This window comes from Dendrobates tinctorius, unplaced genomic scaffold, assembly GCF_039654945.1.
Source record: "Dendrobates tinctorius isolate UK_male_01 unplaced genomic scaffold, ASM3965494v1 ptg000060l, whole genome shotgun sequence".
NCBI classification, from domain to species: domain Eukaryota; kingdom Metazoa; phylum Chordata; class Amphibia; order Anura; family Dendrobatidae; genus Dendrobates; species Dendrobates tinctorius.
In genome coordinates, this window is record NW_027361728.1 from 6,841,968 (window position 1) to 6,860,421 (window position 18,454).

The 18,454-nt window shown below is 46.4% G+C and overlaps 1 protein-coding gene across 3 annotated transcripts in view; it reads right to left on the reverse strand.

The window, feature by feature from the left end:
- LOC141092481 (probable cation-transporting ATPase 13A4) overlaps positions 1-18,454 on the reverse strand; it is a 401,167-nt gene that overhangs the window by 274,797 nt on the left and 107,916 nt on the right. The gene's annotated exons all lie outside the window — the stretch shown is intronic.

Sequence of the window (18,454 nt, forward strand, 5' to 3'; positions counted from 1 at the left end):
AATTTCCAGGCTGAATTCGAGAAGGAGCGAGTTTTGTCTTGGGGCCACTTGTCCAAGGAAGCTGTTCACGCGGGACAAAGGAAGACTCTACAGTGGATTTCTCGCCACTACTGGTGGCTGTCCATGAGGGAGGAGATCTATGCTTACATGGCTGCCTGTCTGATTTGTGCCTGCAATAAAGTCCCCAGCGACTTCCTACCGATTCTCTCCTGCAGTTACTCATACCATCTGGTCCATGGCAGCACATAGCTATGGACTTCATTATAGATTTGCCAGTATCCGAAGGTTGCATCATCATCTGAGTAGTCGTTGATCATTTCTACAAAATGGCACGCTTCACCCTGTTGTCTTCTCTTCCGTCCACTCCTGAACTAGCTGACAGCTTCATCAAACATATTTTCCGCCTGCACGGATTTCCTTGTCCCATTGTGTCCGATCAAGGTTCACAGTTCACTTCCAGATTCTTGTGAGCTCTCTGTAAACATCTGGATATCGCCTTGGATTTCTCATTGGCCTATCACTCCCAGTCCAAAGGGCAAATGGAGCGCGTCAACCAGGTCCTGAGCAATTACTTAGCAACACTTTGTCAATGCCCACCATAATCATTGGGTGAAACTGCTTCCCTGGGCTGAGTTCTCATACAACAATCATGCTGTTGAAGGCTCGGGAGAATCTCTATTCTACATTGTGTTCGATCGTCAACTTGAGGTTCCCCTCCTGGTGACTGTTCCTTCTTATTTCCCTGCAGCAGATGTCCTCTCCAAGGATTTTGTAAAGTTGTGGGAGGACACCAAAGCCACTCTAGAAGCATCCTCCGCCCAAATGAAGAGACGTGCAGACAAAAGGCGTCTGGATTCTCCATGCGTCTGCCCTGGTGACAAGGTATGGCTCTCATGCAGGTACATCCAGCAGAAGGTTCCTTTTTACAAGTTGGGTCCTCGGTTTTTCAGGCCTCTCGAAGTGTTGAAGTGGATCAATGAAGTCTCCTATAAATTGAAGCTACCTCCTTCTTTACGGATTCCGAATTCCTTTCATGTATCTCTGCTGACCCCAATCATCCTGAGTCCCTTCATCAAGGATTCCAGTACCATGCCCATGCCAACTGTCTCGGATGATCTTTTTGAAGTGGAGAACATCTTTGCCATGAAGAAGGTGAGAGGCAAAACCTTCTTCCTTGTTGACTGGAAGTGATTTGGTCCCAAAGAGAGATCCTGGGAACAGAAGGAGAATATTCACGCGCCGATTCTCCTCTGGAAATTCCTTGATGGCCTGAAGAGGAGGGGGCGTAAAGGGGGGGTACTGTTAGCACAGTCAGTTCCTCTCTTCCTCATGCTCCGCATGCTCCCAGGAGCACTTCCAGCTGTGTCCTTAGGGCACATGCGCGCACTCCCACCCTCTTAATGGGCCAGCGCGTGCACTTGCTATTTCCTCCCCAGCCAATGGTTGAGAGGCTTTATGTATATATTGCTTCCTCTCCACTGGGGAGGTGCCTGAGCACCCTTCCTGTTTTGCAGTTTAAGTTGAGTACGTTTGCCTACCCATCCCTGCTGCACTCTGGTGCAAATCCTGCTTGCTCCACTCTGATTCAAATCCTGCTTGCTGCACTCTGGTGCAGATCCTGGCTGCTGCACTCTGATACAAACAATGCCTGCTGCATTCTGGTGCAAACTCTGTCTTCTGCATTCTGGTGTAAACTCTGTTTGCTGTATTCTGGTGAGAACTCTGTCTGCTGCACTTTGATGCAAACTCTCTCTGCTGCATTCTAATGCAAACTCTGCCAGCTGTTCCCTCCAGTCTGTCCTCTGGGTCCAGCTACTGCACGTCTGTTGGTCTGGAGTGGCACCTGGTGTTCATCGGGAGCCAAGTCTAATCTCTCCATCAGAGTCTCTAATGAACAGTCAGGTGTTCACTTAGTCACGTTCCTCCAGGATCTCCACGGTCCATGGCTCAGTGGTTCCACAAACCATGTCCGTGACATTTTTAAACCAGGTATTGGTACTTTTGGCAGTGTGCACATGTGACAAGTCCTGCTGGAGAATGGAATTTCCATCTCCAAAAAGCTTGTTGACAGAGGGAAGCATGAAGGGCTCTAACATTTCCTATTAGACCGCTGCGCTGACTTTGGTCTTGATAAAACACAGTGGACCTACATCAGCAGATGACATTGCTCCCCAAACCATCACTGATTGTGGAAAATTCACACTAGACCTCAAGCTGCTTGGATTGTATGCCTCCCAACTCTTCCTCCAGACTCTGGGACCTTGATTTCCAAATTAAATGCAAAATTTACTTTCATTTGAAAATAACACCTTGGACCACTGAGTAACAGCCCAGTTCTTTTTCTCCATGGCCCAGGTAAGACGCTTCTGGCATTGTTTATTGGTCATGAGTGGCTTGATAAAAGAAATGTGACACTTGTAGCCGATTTCCTGCATACATTTGTGTGTGGTGGCTCTTGAAGCAATGACTCCAGCAGCAGTCCACTCCTTGTGAATCTCACCCCAATTTTTGAATAGTCATTTCTTAACAATCCTCTTAAGGCTACGGTTATCCCGATTGCTCGTGCAACTTTTTCTAGCACACTTTTTCCTTCCACTCAATTTTCCATTCATATGCTTGGAAAAAGCACTCTGTGAATATCCAGCTCCTTTAGCAATGGCCTTTGGTGTCTTACCCTCCTTGTGGAGTGTGTTAATGACTGCCTTCTGAACATCTGTCAAGTCAGCAGTCTTCCCCATGATTGCAGAGCCTACTGAGACAGGCTAAGGGACCTTTTAAATGCTTAGAAAGCCTTTGCAGGGTTTTTTGTTAATTATTCTAATTTACTGAGATAGTGACGCTTGGGTTTTCATTGGCTGCAAGCTATAATCAGCAGCATTAACAGAAATAAACACTTGAAATAGATCACTGTTTGTAATGACTCTATATATCATATTAATTTCACTTTTGTATTGAAGAACTGAAATATGGTAAATTAACTTTTTAATGATATTCTAGTATAGTGGGGAGCACTTGTATGTCTATGTGCATGTTAATTAGAAATCATGAAAAGGTATTATATATTCCTTCCACAATAGAACTGAGAATTAAACAGTGCCAGTCCATTCTACTTTTCTCTATGGACTTCTGTTAAAATTCTAGTCTATCATATTCCATGAGTGACAGCCCCTGTCTGCTGCTACATGTCTTTGACTAGGGTTACAAGAGCCTATTTAAAAATCTGTCCGATTTTCATCCAGAAAAGTGGGATGATATTTTTTCTCACCTTGTTATCTGTCATGAATCATGATCCAGACTGGGGTTTGATTTTGTCTCTCCTTTCTCGGTCTGGTCATGTCAGGGGTTAACTTTCTCTGCCTCCTTCCGGTGCCAGGTCTGTTATTTCTTTGAGCTGCATCCTGCAGGCATGACAATTATATTTCCTGCCTACGGCATCTATAGCTGGCTCTGGTGAACCCCTGATTTGTCCTGCTGCGTTTAACTGACTTTGCCTGTGTCTGTGCACTCCTTTCCTACCTGTCCTGACTCTGTGTGTCCCTGTGTGTTTGGATTCCCAGGTACTCGACTCTGCTTTGGCTCTGACCTGATTCTGTCTCTTCCTTGTGATACTTCTGCTACAGACAGGCACTAACATTTTGGCCCTCCTCTGACTTCTGTGTTTGGCATTCCCCTGTGTACTACACAACTCTCTGGTATTGACCCAGCATTTCTGACTATTCTGCTGGCATTTGGTGGTAGCCTTGCTGCAGTTCTGCTGGTCTGCTCTGAGCAGGGTCTCAGCTCTCTCCACTCTGCTGCCATGTAGTGGAGTTTGCGTACTCTGCATATATCGGATCGGATTGGATCTGCTCGATACCCAAAAAGTATAGGGTATCGCCGATTCCGATCCCTGAAGTCCCATTCAAGTCAATGGGACAGAAATATCGGAAGTAAAAAAAACCCTTTCTTTCCTTGTAGGTTAATTCTACATGAAGAAAAACAACTAAGAATAATGTAGAATGTATTGGGGGAGGTGGAGGAGACATTAAAGGCATAGAGGTTTAGCCCAATCAACTGGAATAGCAGGAATACATTTTTTTTTAAAGACGCTCGGAGTTACAAAGATATTGACTATGTAAACCATTTTTATATTTTGTCAGATATGTATGTTTCACTACTTTCATGCTCTTCACCTTCTTTTTTACTTCTCCCACACTTTCTCCTTCATGATCCGCAGCAGCATCTTTTTCATCAACTTCTTCTTCACCTTATTCATCTTCTTCTTCTTCTTCTTCTTCACCTTCTTCCTATTATTCTTTTTTTTTTACATTCTTCATATTCTTCTTATTCAACTATGATTCTTCTTCTTCATCTTGTTCCTATTCTTCTTCTTCTTCATCATATTCTTATTTGTCACAGGCATTCCTGTAGTTGCTATCTATAAAAGTTTGAAGATTATACCTTCCGTTCTGCCTCTCACAAAAGATTTACAACAGGATTTGTCCGCGTTCAGTTTGGCCTGCAGCAGCAGGCATTTTCCAGGGGGACCACGAGGAGGAACGGACTCACTCCCACACACTGCTAAGTCTTCTTCTGCTTATAATTTAGATAATATCTTTTGCTCTGATTTTTAGTCTTAAGCTTAAAGTTCTTCTGCTTTTAGTCCTTCTGCTTTTTGTTCTTCTGCTTCTTGGTCTTCTGTCTCTTGTTGTTCTGCATCTTGGTGGTTGTCTTCATGTTCTTTGTCCTCTTGGTCATCTTCTTCAGGGTCATCTTTTTTGTCTTCTTCGGTGTGGTCTTCAGGGTCGTCGTCAGGGAGATCCGGAGTGATAACCAAAAACCATTTCCACAAGCTTGAACTTGGAAAAGTAGCAGAAGGTACAAGAAGGCTGAGGAACTGCCGAGAACCAGCTGACGGTACTGGAACCCAGATGGGTAGCAGAAGGAACAAGAGCAAATGGAACTAGCGAAGACCAGCTGACGGTGCTGGAACCCGGAGGGGCAGCAGAAGGAATAAGAGCCAATGGTACAACCGAGGACCAGCTGACGGTGCTGGAACCCAGTTACTAAGCAGGAGGTACCTGTGCTAGAAAGCACTACCAAGGAACAGCAGACGTTGCTGGAACTCGGATACCGAGAAGGAGGCACCTAGGCCAAAGGCACTGCCGAGAACCAGCTGACGGTGCTGGAACCCGGATGGGTAGCAGAAGCTGCAAGAGCAAATGGAACTAGCGGGAACTAGCGAGGACCAGCTGATGGTACTAGAACCCTGAGGGGCAGAAGAAGAAACAAGAGCCAATGGCACAACCGTGGACCAGCTGGCGGTGCTGGAACCCGGTTACTAAGCAGGAGGTACCTGTGCTAGAAAGCACTACCAAGGACCAGCAGACGTTGCTGGAACTCGGACACCGAGAAGGAGGCACCTAGGCCAAAGGCACTGCTGAGAACCAGCTGACGGTACTGGAACCCGGATGGGTAGCAGAAGCTACCCATGAAAAACAAAGTTGCAAGGCCGCATGCCAGCCGCAGTAACCGAAACACACATCCTACAGGGGGTACTTGTCCTATTGGCACTATGGAACCAGCCTTTATTTCAAGAACCCGCAGCCCACATAGGAAGCACCTAAAGTGCAGGCACCTTAGACTCGGCTAACCCGACAGCAACACGACAGGACAAGGTTTTGGTGGCAAAGTGACGTTGACACTTCCCGGAAACAGCAGGTGTGCTGGAACCAGGCTGGATAGTAGGGAGTACCCATGCCAAAGACACTGCGGAGAACCAGTTGACGGTGCTGGAACCCGGATGGGTAGCAGAAGCTACAAGACTCAATGGAACTACCGAGAACCAGCTGATGGTGCTGGAACCCGGAAGGGAAGAAGAAGGAACAAGAGCCAATGGCACAACCGAGGACCAGCTGATGGTGCTGGAACACGGTTACTAAGCAGGAGGTACCTGTGCTAGAAAGCACTACCAAGGACCAGCAGACGTTGCTGGAACTGGGATACCGAGAAGGAGGCACCTAGGCCAAAGGCACTGCCGAGAACCAGCTGACGGTGCTGGAACCCGGAGGGGTAACAGAAGCTACCCATGAAAAACAAAGTTGCAAGGCCACGAGCCAGCCGCAGTTACCAAAACACACAGTCCTACAGGGGGTGCTTGTCCTATTGGCACTACAGAACCAGCCTTTATTACCAGAACCCACAGCCCACATAGGAAGCAACTAAACTGCAGGCACCATAGACTCAGCTAACCCGACCACAACACGACAGGACAATGTTTTGGTGGCAAAGTGACAATGACACTTCCCGGAAACAGCAGGTGTGCTGGAACCAGGCTGGGCAGGAGGGAGAACCCGTGCCAAAGACACTTCTGAGCAACAACTGGCTGTGTTGAAGCCCAGGATCAATCATGGTGTAGGCTGAGGCCTAATTTCATCAAGTTTAATACTGGTTGTAGACTACAACTGATTTTAACCATGCTCCAATTAGGCCTCTGGCTCCACTGTCTCTAGTATTTCCCCTTGCCTCCAAAACTGGCAGTTGCTGCTCAGAAGTGGTGTCTGCACAATCAACACTTGTTCCTGTGTAACTGGGGCTCAGTAACATCAGCTGATCCCCTGATGTGTGTTCGGCAATGTCTCCTGCTCTGTCCACATTCCCACTACTAGTAATGGGAATGTGGACAGAGTAGGAGACATTGCCGGACACACATCAGGGGATCAACTGATGTTCCTGAGCCCCAGTAACACAGGAACAAGTGTTGATTGTACAGACGCCACTTCTGAGCAGCAACTGCCGGTGTTGGAGGCCAGGGGAAATACTAGAGACAGTGGAGCTAGAGGCCTAATTGGAGCACAGTTAAAAATCAGTAGTAGTGTGAATGTGGAGGCAGCAGTAGACATTGCCGTACACACCAGGGGAGCAGCTGGCATTACTGCACCCCACTAACACTGGAGCATGTGTTTTTCTCTGTGCGGACAGCACTTCCGAGCGACAACTGGCTGTGTTGAAGCCCAGGATCAATCATGGAGCAGGCTGAGGCCTACTTGGAGAAAGTTTTATATGTGATGTAGTTTGAATGTGGAGGCAGCAGGAGATATTGCCGACCACACAGCAGGGGAGCAGCTGGCATTACTGAACCCCACTAACACTGGAGCATGTGTTTTTCTCTGTGCAGACGGCACTTCCGAGCGACAACTGGCTGTGTTGAAGCCCAGGGATTACAGTTCAGGTGGTAGAAACATGAACACAACAGGAGACCTGGATACTGTTGCCAACCAATTATTTATTCTGGAAGATGACTGGCAAATTCTGGCGAGATCCATGCCTTGTTCATTTTCAGAAAAGTAAGCCGGTCAACATTATTGGAGGACAGTCGCGTGCAACGGTCTATTAGGACACCACCTGCCGCACTAAAGACGCGTTCCGATAATACACTGGCAGCAGGGAAAGCCAGCACCTCCAATGCATACTGGCTAAGCTCTGGCCATGTATCCAGCTTAGAGACCCAAAACTTGAAGGGGGAAGAGCCGTCTGGGAGTACACTGACAGGGCAAGACATGTAGTCTGTCACCATCTGATGGAAACGTTGCCTCCTACTGACTGGAGCCGTCTGTGATGGTGTAGACATTTGTGGCGGGCACACAAAACTTTGCCACATTTGGGCCATACTGGTCTTGCCTTGTGCTGAGGCGCTGCCTCTGCTCCCTCTTTGTGCAGAGCTTCCTCCACTGCCTCGATGCACAGAGCTACATTGTAAAGCACTAGCAGCACTGCTCTCGGGTGGAATGGAGAACATGATGGACTGCACCAGTGTCTCTTGGTACTCCCGCATTTTACGCTCCCGGTTCAACGGTGTTATGAGGCTTTGTAAGTTGTCCCGGTAGCGAGGATCTAGGAGGGTGTACACCCAATAATCAGCCTTGTTGAGAATGTGGGCAATGCGGCGGTCGCTTCTCAAGCACTGCAGCATGAAGTGAACCATGTGCTGCAGACTCCCAACTGCCCAAAAAACACTGTCCCCTGCTTGAGGCGTCATCTCTCCCTGCTCTGCGTCACCCCACCCTCGCTGGACATACTGACTAGAGCATTGTGTACCTCCCTCCTCTGGAGAGATGTCTTCCTCCTCCATTGACTCGTCCTCATCCTCCTCACAAAGTGTCCCCTGCCTAGGGCTTTGAGAGGAACCACGTAGCGCAGACTGTCCAGAAGCAGATGGCATTTGTGACTCCTCATCCTCCACCTCTTCCAAAACCTCCTCCCTTAGTGCTTGCAGTGTTTTTTGCAGCAGGCAGATAAGGGGGACAGTCATGCTGACTAGTGCATCATCTGCACTCGCCTTCCGCGTGGAATCATCGAAGGCACGCAAAACGAGGCAGATGTCCTTCATAGAGGCCCACTCAGTGGTGCTGAAGTGTGACCGGCGCGCAGTGCGACTTGTTTGCGCCTGATGCAGCTGGTACTCCATTACTGCTGCCTGCTGCTCACTCAACCGCTCCAACATATGTAACGTTGAATTACACCTGGTGGGTAGGTCACATATGATGCGATGTTCCGGAAGGCGTAATCGGCGCTGCAGAGCTGCAACGCGCGATCTTGCCGTGCTGGAACGCCGCAAGTGAGCGCGCTCTATGTGGACCTTGTGCAGCAGTGCATCAAGATCCGGATAGTCCCTCAGAAAGCTCTGGATGACCAAGTTGACATATGTGCCAGACATGGGATGTGAGTGAGGTTGCCTAGGCCCAGAGCTGCCACCAAATTTCGGCCATTGTCACACACTACCAAGCCTGGCTGGAGATTCGCTGGCACAAACCACATGTCGCTCTTCTGCTTGATGGCATTCCAGAGCTCCTGCGCTGTGTGGCTTTGATTCCCCAAAGAAATTAATTTCAGCACGGCCTGTTGACGTTTGGCCATGGGTGTGCTCATATCGGTCATAACAGGCTCCTGCAGCACTGATTCTGAGGAACTGGAGTATGAGGAGGAGTCTATGTGTACAGACTGGATTCCTTCAATCCTTGGAGTTGGCAGAACACGTACAGCGCCACTCTCAAGATCTGTACCCGGCTCCACAACATTGACCCAATGGTCAGTGAGGGAAAGGTATCGTCCCTGTCCATGGGTACTGGTCCACGCATCGGTGGTCAGGTGGACCTTGCTACTGACAGCGTTTAGTAGCGCATGTTTAATTTTTCCCTCCACATGCTTTTGCAGGGCAGGGATGGCTTGCCTGCTGAAATAAAAGCGGCTGGGCACGGTGTATTGTGGGACTGCCAATGCCATGAAGTTCCGGAAGGTGTCAGTTCCACCAGCCTGAATGAGAGCATTTCAAGTGCCAGTAATTTGGCAATGCCAGCAGTCAGAGCCTGTGCTCAGGGATGGTTTGCCGAGTATGGCCGCCTTTTCTCCCATGCCTGTGCTACCTTTGGCTGTAGAGTGGCCTGGGAGTGTGATGATGAACGGGAACGTGGTGCTGTGGGTGGAATGTCACTGGGTCTCTGGACAACAGTGCCAGAGGTTCTTCCATGGCGATCCTGTGAGGAAGCTGAACCATCTGTGTGTGAGCTGGAGGAAGAAGCTACAACACGAACTGTAGAGGTGGTAGGTGGTGCTGTAGGTTGGCCTACGTCTTCAGTGTGTCTTTGTAACTCCACCACGTGCTTGGTCCGCACATGTTTCCACATATTTGTGGTATTGAGGTTGCTGACACTTTTCCCTCTTTTGACTTTCTGATGACACAGCTTGCATTTAACAAAGCAAATGTCATCTGCAACTGTGTCAAAAAAGGACCACGCACTGCAAGTCTTGGGAGCGCCCATTTTGTCTTTTGTAAAAGAAATGCTCCTAACGAGTGCCAAAGTGGAGGCTACAGGCAGCCAAGTCTGCCCCCTCCCTCTCCCTCTTGTTTTGGCCTTTCGGGGAATCTCTTCCTCAGAGCTTCTCCCACCACCTTCCTGTTCCTCATGCCATGATGGGTCAAGGACCTCATCATCTACACTCTCCTCTTCAAACACCTGCTTCTCCTGGGTAGTCTCGCCAGCACCGTACGCACCAGAAAGTGGCACCTGAGTCTCGTCATCATCTGATGCGTACTGAGGTGTGCTGACCATAGGCACTGGCCCACCCGCTTCTTCAGATTCAGAGGGACAAAGCAGTTGCACATCACTGCATGCTCCCTCTTCTTCACATTCTGGAATGCCACTTGGCTGGCCCCCTCTTTCCAAGCCAACAGATTCAGAGAACAGAAGTAGAGACTGTGATGGCTCCTGTACAGGGCTCTCTGACTGCCGGGGCAATTTGGCAGGTGGTGAAGAGACAGATGGTTGCTCTTCAGTGCTCTGGCCCTGAGAGGATGTGGAAATCATTGAAGTCGATGCGTTAGCTGCCATCCATCCAACAATGGCTTCAATTTTGTCCTCCCGCATCAGTGTGGTATGGCGAGGTCCTACAAAGCTGCGCATGAAGGACTGTTGCCTGGTAAAACTGGGGGATGCTGAGTCACTAGTGCCCGCAGCAGGTACAGAATCCCCACGTCCTCTCTCTGCAGAATCCCCACATCCTCTCCCTGCTGAAACTCCACGCCTACGCCCACGACACGTACCTTACTCCCTGCCTTCTTCATCTTGGTAGACTGATAAAGATAGGCAGAAAAGTACAAAGGGGGGACTTAGTGTGCTTATTCCTGAACAGCTGCTAACAGGTATAAGAAACACTAATTTTATAAAGTGTGTGGACTACACTTTAATATGAGCTAATGTGGCCTACACAACTGTCAAGTGAAGAGTTTGGTGAACTTTATTTTGTTTTCAAAAAAACAAAAAGGATGTGAAGGCTCCTCTATCTACTCCTATATAGTGTTTGCAACAAACCAATGTAGATGGATACAGATGGATGCACACTAATAGGAGAATGAAAAATCAGCAGCAATAAAAGAAAAATATGTAAATATGTGAGGCAGTGACGCTCGCTTAGAGCAGCCTACAACCAGACGTGGCTGCAGGACCCACTACACAGCGTGAGCTGCACTCACACAGACCTTGCTGACAGCTGTGAACACTGCTGCAAGGCAAAAGAAAGCTACAGTGGTTGATTATGTAGCCTGGGTAAAGCACAATATGATTTGGAAAATCGCTATCTCTTACTGTCCCTCAGAGTCTTGAACAGCAGCCTATCCCTAACTGAATTCACAGCAGAGTGAACCCGAAATGGCGGCGGCGGCTTTTATAGTGCATCATGACATCATTTCAGCAGCCAATCACAGCCATGCCATTAGTTAACATGCCTACATGCCTAACAGGATGTGCCTACACTTCTGAGGATTGTCATTGGCTGAATCAAATCAAACTGGCTCATAGCATTATGGGAACTTCCGATTCCGGTATTCGATATGCTAAAAGTATCGGAACTCAGTATCGGAATTCCGATACCGCGAATATCGGCCGATACCCGATATTTGCGTTATCGGAATGCTCAACACTACTCATGAGCTATGAATCATTTACAGGACCATTTACAGTTTCCTATGTTACAAAAGTGTAATGTATCCATAAAAATCAGATCCTTGACTGTGTCTCTATATTGACATCCTATATTTTTTCTCGCTCCCACCAGATTCTTGAGTAAAATCACAGCATGGTGCAATTTTCTTCACATACAGATTCTGTCAATGAAAAAAAAACATTCATCAGCACTGCCCCATTGAATAACATTAGTGTGAGTGCTATGAGATAAAAAATAGCATAGAACTCGTTAGATTTTGCTTCCAGATTTTCCGATATTACAAATATTTTGGTAGATCTAGACATTAGGTGGTCATTTTGAAAATTTTCATTTTTTTCAACAAAAATGTTGTTTTAGCCCCAAATTTGTAATTTTCGCAATGCATAACAGGATAAAACAGACCTCATCATTTGTTACACAAAAATACCTCATATGTGGTTAAAAACTTCTCTTTGGGCACCTGACAGGGCTTGGAAAGGAAAGTGCATTATTTGCCTGGGATAGATTGTGAATACCATATCATATTGGGAGAGCCTCTGACATGTGAAAACAGCAGAAATGCTACACAAGTGACCACACTTTGGAAACTAAACCCCTCAAGGAATTTTACTGAGCATTTTTAACCTAGAGGTGATTCACAAAACTTTATAACATTTAGGTGTGAGAACAAAAAAAAAAACATTTTCCACTAAAATACTGTTTTAGCACCAAATTTATCATTTACACTAGAGGTAATAGGAGAAAATGCACCCCTCAAATTTTTATGCAATTTCTTGGCAGTACCCCATTTGTAGTTGTGCACTACTGTTTGAGCATATGATGAGAAAATGATGAGAAGGAATACAATCGGCATTTATAATGCCGATTTCATATGAATAGATTGTGGACTCCATTAGCTGAGCCCCTGAGGTACCAGTACAATGGAAACCCTCCCAAGTAACACCATATTGGATTTCACTTCACTGCCTAAGTAATTCATCTAAGGGTGTAATGAATATTTTGAATCCATAGGTGTCTCACAAAATTTTATAACACTGAGAAGCGGAAATATGACATTTTAGTGGTAAAAATTTAAATTTTTTATTTGCTGCAAAATTGTCAGATACACTAGGAACTTATGCTGCAGCTAGTACATCATCACCTCAGCCAGGCGATTTCCAGTGGAAACCCGCAAGAAGTCACCAATCACTTAGAGATTGGAAAATTACTCAGAATAATCAACCCCCTACTCCCACTTGTCCACTGGGAGAGACATAGAGGTCAGAAAACCATAAGGCTGAGTTCACATGCCGCAGTTTTTTTGCGTTTTTGCGGCGGTTTTAAACGCGCGATTTTGCCATGAAAACTAAGCATCCCATTCATTTCTATGGGATTCCGCAATGCTGTGCTAATGCTGCGGTTTTTACCGAGGCGGAATCGCTTTGTGGTAAACGCAGCATGCTCATTAATTTTGCGGAATCACGCCGATCCCACACCCATAGGAATGCATTGTTCTGCTTACTTTCCACATGTGGCTGTGCACACCATGCGAAAAGTAAGCAGAACATTTGCAGATGGTACCCACGGTCCGGTGGAGAGGAGACTGTCCTTGGGGCTGTGGGTACCATATCCCTGTAAAAAATAGAATTTAAAATAAAAAATATTGTTATTCTTACCTTCCGGCATCCCGCGCAGCCTTCCCGCCTCTCTCCACGCTCTCGGTCCCAGTAATCCTTTGCGAGAATGACCGCGATGACGTCCGTTCTCGCGGGATCGCGAAGTCTCGCGGTCATTTGCCCAATGTCATCGCGAATGACCGCGAGACGTCGCGATCCCACGAGAACGGACATCATCGCGGTCATCCTCGCAAAGGATTACTGGGACCGAGAGCGTGGAGAGAGGCGGGAAGGCTGCGCGGGACGCCGGAAGGTGAGAATAGCAATATTTTTTATTTTTTTTATTATTTTTTACATCCTAACTTTACTATTGATGCCGCATAGGCAGCATCAATAGTAAAACGTTGGTCACACTCGTCAAACACTATGTTTGATGAGTGTGACCAACCTGTCAATCAGTTCTCCAAGCGATGCTACAGATCGCTTGGAAAACGCTAGCATTCTACAAGCTAATTACGCTTGCAAAATGCTAGTTTTTCCGTGGGAAAATCGCAGGAATTTAAAATGCAATTTTCCCGCGGAATGGAATCCGGAATTCTCGCGGTAATTCCACGAGAGTTCCGCTACGTGTGAACGTAGTCTAAGCCTTCTGCTAATCATCGGCCAAGCCAAGAGCAGGGCCAGAACTAGAGTAAGGGCTCATACTCACTGGCGATAAAATCAGACGATTGCAATCCGATTTTAAATCGGATTGCACTCTGATCAATGTTAGTCAATGGGTGACATCTCACTTGTGATTTTTTTTCTCATCCAAAATCGGTCTGAGAAAAAAAATTGTAGCATGCTGTGATTTGCAGCGATTTTTGCCAATACAGGTCAATGGGTGCAATTAAAAAAACGGACCATCCATATTCCATCCGTTTTAAACGGATAGATTACCATTCTGTGGTATAGAACACTGTAAATGGTCCTGTAAATGACTGAAGAAAAATAGTTGCTGGGAAAAAAAAACGGATTGCAAACGGATGTAAAATGGAAGGAAAACGGATAGAAAACGGATGGAAAGATTAAAAATCGCATAGAAATCGCATGACACTCACATAACACTCCACCCTTTTTTACAGTCCAGAAATCGGACCTTTTTTTAATCGCCAATGGGTATGAGGCCTAAGGCTGGAGTCACACTACCGTATTTCTCGTGTGAGAATCGCATTGTAAAACTCGCACTGGCTGTCTGCTCTCCTGACCTGAACTTGACAGCTGCATAGTAATCCATCATGCTGTTATGCTCAGGTCAGGAGAGGTGCCGGCCAGTCCATTCAGTGCAATGCGATTATCGCACAAGAAATACGCCAGTGTGTCTGCCCTAACAGTGAATTTGCTCAATACATCTCCCTATCTTTTTCAGGCTGTCTGAGGTAACAATCACGTATGCAAAAAAAGAGTAATGCAGAGAGGCAAAGCAGATAAGGCAGACAATCAAGGAAATTGAGACCAGGTTGCTTTTTTGGTGCTAGGACTTATCAGCGATCGGTCACTATGTCTGAGTCTGACAGCCAACTGACGTTTATCTCAGCATGGAGACACTGGAGGGTTATAGATAAGATAAATAATTTTCTTACCTAGTTAGGAGTTGCAATCTCCTCCCTTGAGTGGTCAATTCTTATGGCCCCGTCACACATAGCGAGATCATTACCGAGATCGCAGAAACGTCACAGATTTTGTGATGCAACAGTGACCTCGCCAGCGATCTCACTACGTGTGACACATAACGGCGACCGGGCCCCCGCTGCGATCTCGCAGACGTGCTCGAATGTCCTGGGACATTTTTTGATCGCTGGTGTCCCGCAGATTGGCTAGCCCTGTTTCACATTTCCATCTTTTCTTGTCAGTCAAAATCCGCCAGAGCGCTAAAAAACGGATCCGTTTCCATCATGGGCCAAACGGATGCCACTGTTTTTTATATGGATCCGCTGCAGCTGGCAAGTGGATGAAATTTAAAGCAATCGCGGTCTGGAAAAGGAGAGAGAGATATTTTTTTTCTTTTCGGTGTTTCCATCAGTCAAAATCCGCCGCTAATGCAAGTCTATGGAGAGAAAAACGGATCCGCCAAAAAAGGGGCGGATCCGTTTTTTTCTAAAAGTGGCGGATTTTGACTGACATCAAAAAACTGAAATGTGAAACAGGCCTAACATGTATCACCTGTCCGGTTAAAGAACATCTTTAAATCAACGTTAATTGCAGTTCATATACATTTGTCCAGTTAATTTTTTGAACTTTGTACTGATGCAATGGAAACTAATTTTACATTTACAAATTTCAACAGTCATTACAATTAATGTAGAGTAACCATCCCACCAACTATTAAGAGAAGCAAAGGAAAGGTCTGGCAGCCTCTTACTTCAGTCTTTTTGAAACAACATTACACACATTTATCCAAGGAGAATGTTCATGGTTTTTGTGGAGTTGAAGAATAAATCTGTCAGTTGTCTATTCTATCTCATGCAGATGGCTGGCTTGATTCTATGGGTAACATACTCTTTATATGGTGATAACTTTTTAGGTAAAATAACCCAGTGGTCAAATACTATACAATAATATACATAATACGTCATGCATATACTGTACTATTTAGTACTGTATGCAATACATTTATTAAATACTATTCAATGATGAATAATACATTCATATACCAAACAGTACTGTAGATAATACATATACCAATTGATCCTGAATAGTAAGTCATACACATTCTATACCATACTGTACATAATTCATCATACATTTACCATACAATGCTGCACATAACATATTATCATAATACATCATCTACAGCAGGGGTCTCAAACTCGTGGCCCTCGGAACAATAGTTTGCGGTCCTCACCTCATGGGCCCTTGGGACAATAGTTTGCGGCCCTCACCTCGGCCGGGATCACACATGCGAGAAACACGGCCGAGTCTCGCATGTGAAATCCCAGTCACACGTAGTACCGCTCATTAAGGTCATGAATATGGACGCCACTCCACTCTCATAGGCGTGGCGCCCATATTCATGAGCTTAATGAGCGGTACCACGTGACGTGTGACTGCGCGCTCATACTGGAAGAAGATGTCAGCACTGGACCATCGGAGCTGCAGCAGTAGGAGGTGAGTATGATGATGGCTCGACAGTCACAGCAGCCTGCTGTCAGCAAGGCGTATGAGTCACACTCACAACACATGCAGCAGGAGCAGCCGAGCAGGGATCGGACCGTGCCACAGACTCCAGTGCGCCGGGTTCAGAATGAGCGGTGGGGCGGTGCGGTATATTGCTCTCAGAGGCGGGACATCAGCCAGCCTTATTGCGAACTTGCGCCATTACCCCGGGCTCAGAAGCGGAGGCGGCCGCGGAAATTGCTGCTCAGCGGGACAGAAAAAAAGCGTAAAAGACGCGTTTGGCTGACACTGAAACACTGACACCAAGTGGAATTATCTATAACACAGCCCCAAACATGTCTTTTTCAAAGCCTGCAGCGAAGAGAAATGTTGGTGAAGAGCACAGACAATTTCAGGAAAAGCGGGAAGTGCAATATTTCTTTGTTAAGCACAGGGGAATCCCGACGTGTCTTATTTGCACAGAGAAAGTTGTAGTGCACAAAGAATACAGTTTGAAAAGTCATTACATAACTAGACATGCTGAGGAGTATGCAAAATATCAGAGAGATGAAAAAGCTTTTCTTGTGGAAAACCTGATGCGGCCCAGCCTCACCCAGATTCTACCTCCAGCGGCCCCCGGGTAAATTGAGTTTGAGACCCCTGATCTACAGTATATACCACATAGTACTGCACATATTATATCTATACCATCCAGACCTGCACATAATACATCATCATAATACATTATATATATACAACATAGTGCTGCACATAAATCATACATATACCATACAATGCCACTCATAATACATCACCATAATACATCATACATATACCATATAGTACTGCACATAAATCTTAGCTATACCATACAGTGCTACACATAATACATCACCATAATACATCATACATATACCATATAGTACTGCACATATCATACCTATACCACCCAGACCTGCACATAATACATTATACACATGTAAGGAGGAAGACCGTGCTGCGTTGTGCCCGGGCCGGAACTGTCGAGGCTGGGCCCAGTGTTGCTGGGGGGAAGGAATGGGGGACCGGACAGGTTCCATGACCCAGGAAGAGGGGGCATGGCTAAGCCGGGCAGTGAACAGGAAGCGCAGGAAAGTCTCCTCAGTTTTCCACCAGCAGCTAGAGGAGAGGCAAGCGTGTGTTGCGCTCTGCAGCATGAAAGCCACTGCAGAGCCTTCGCGTACACGCCATTAAGTCAGTGGGTTTGCAGAGTGCCGTGGGCCCGGCTAAGCAGAGTGCAGTGCTCGCGCGGAGGTGCAAGGACCAAGTGCAACATGCTGTGGTGCGTTCCCCATTGCTGACAGATGCGCAGCAGCACCCATGCTGGACAGAGACTACTGCAGCGATCATCACTTCTGCTGCACAGATTTATGGACTAGGGCCTCAACGGGCAGAACCTGTGACCACCCGTTGCCACCAAAAGCTGAACCCAGATCTGTTTCTATCCACCTAGAAGAGTCCATACCGGCTGTTCCTGGTACTACTACCTCCAGTGGTCTGCCTGCGGCTGAGGAACATAAAGACACGATAAGTTTAATAACCGGACTGTTGTTACATTGTAATTTCTGTTCTCAATTTAACTGTTATCTCCCTGTGAGGAGTTCCCTTATTGCTATAATTAAATTGTTATACTGTTAACCCTTTCTCTGCCTTCCCTGCGTCACTGCATCCCATAACCTGCTAACACATATACCCTATACTACTGCATATAAATCATACCTATACCATAAAGTACTGTACATAATGCATTAGTTATCACTGCTGCTTTTCAGCACTGGGGTCCTGGGTTCAAATCCCACCAAGGACAACATCTGCAAGGAAATTTTATGTTCTCCCCATGTTTGTCTGGGTTTCCTCACAAACTCAGAAGACATACTGATAGTGAGCCCCAATGGGGACAGTGATAATTAAGTCTGTTAAGTGAATATGATGGTGCTATATAAGCAAATAAAATAAATAATACATATTACATCATAATATAACTATTCTCTACTAAATAAATGTCTCCAACTGACCACTGCCACCTCTGACCATTTTATAGATATATTGGCCCAATTCCCTTTGTTGACTTTCCCTGTAAACGTCAGTTTTTCCATTATTTCTGGGTTAGTTGCTTCAAAGAGTTTTCACTATAGACATCACATATCTTTTTTCGGTGACGAACACAAATAGAAGAGCCTTTGTGCAAGAACAGTATGTTGGCCCTT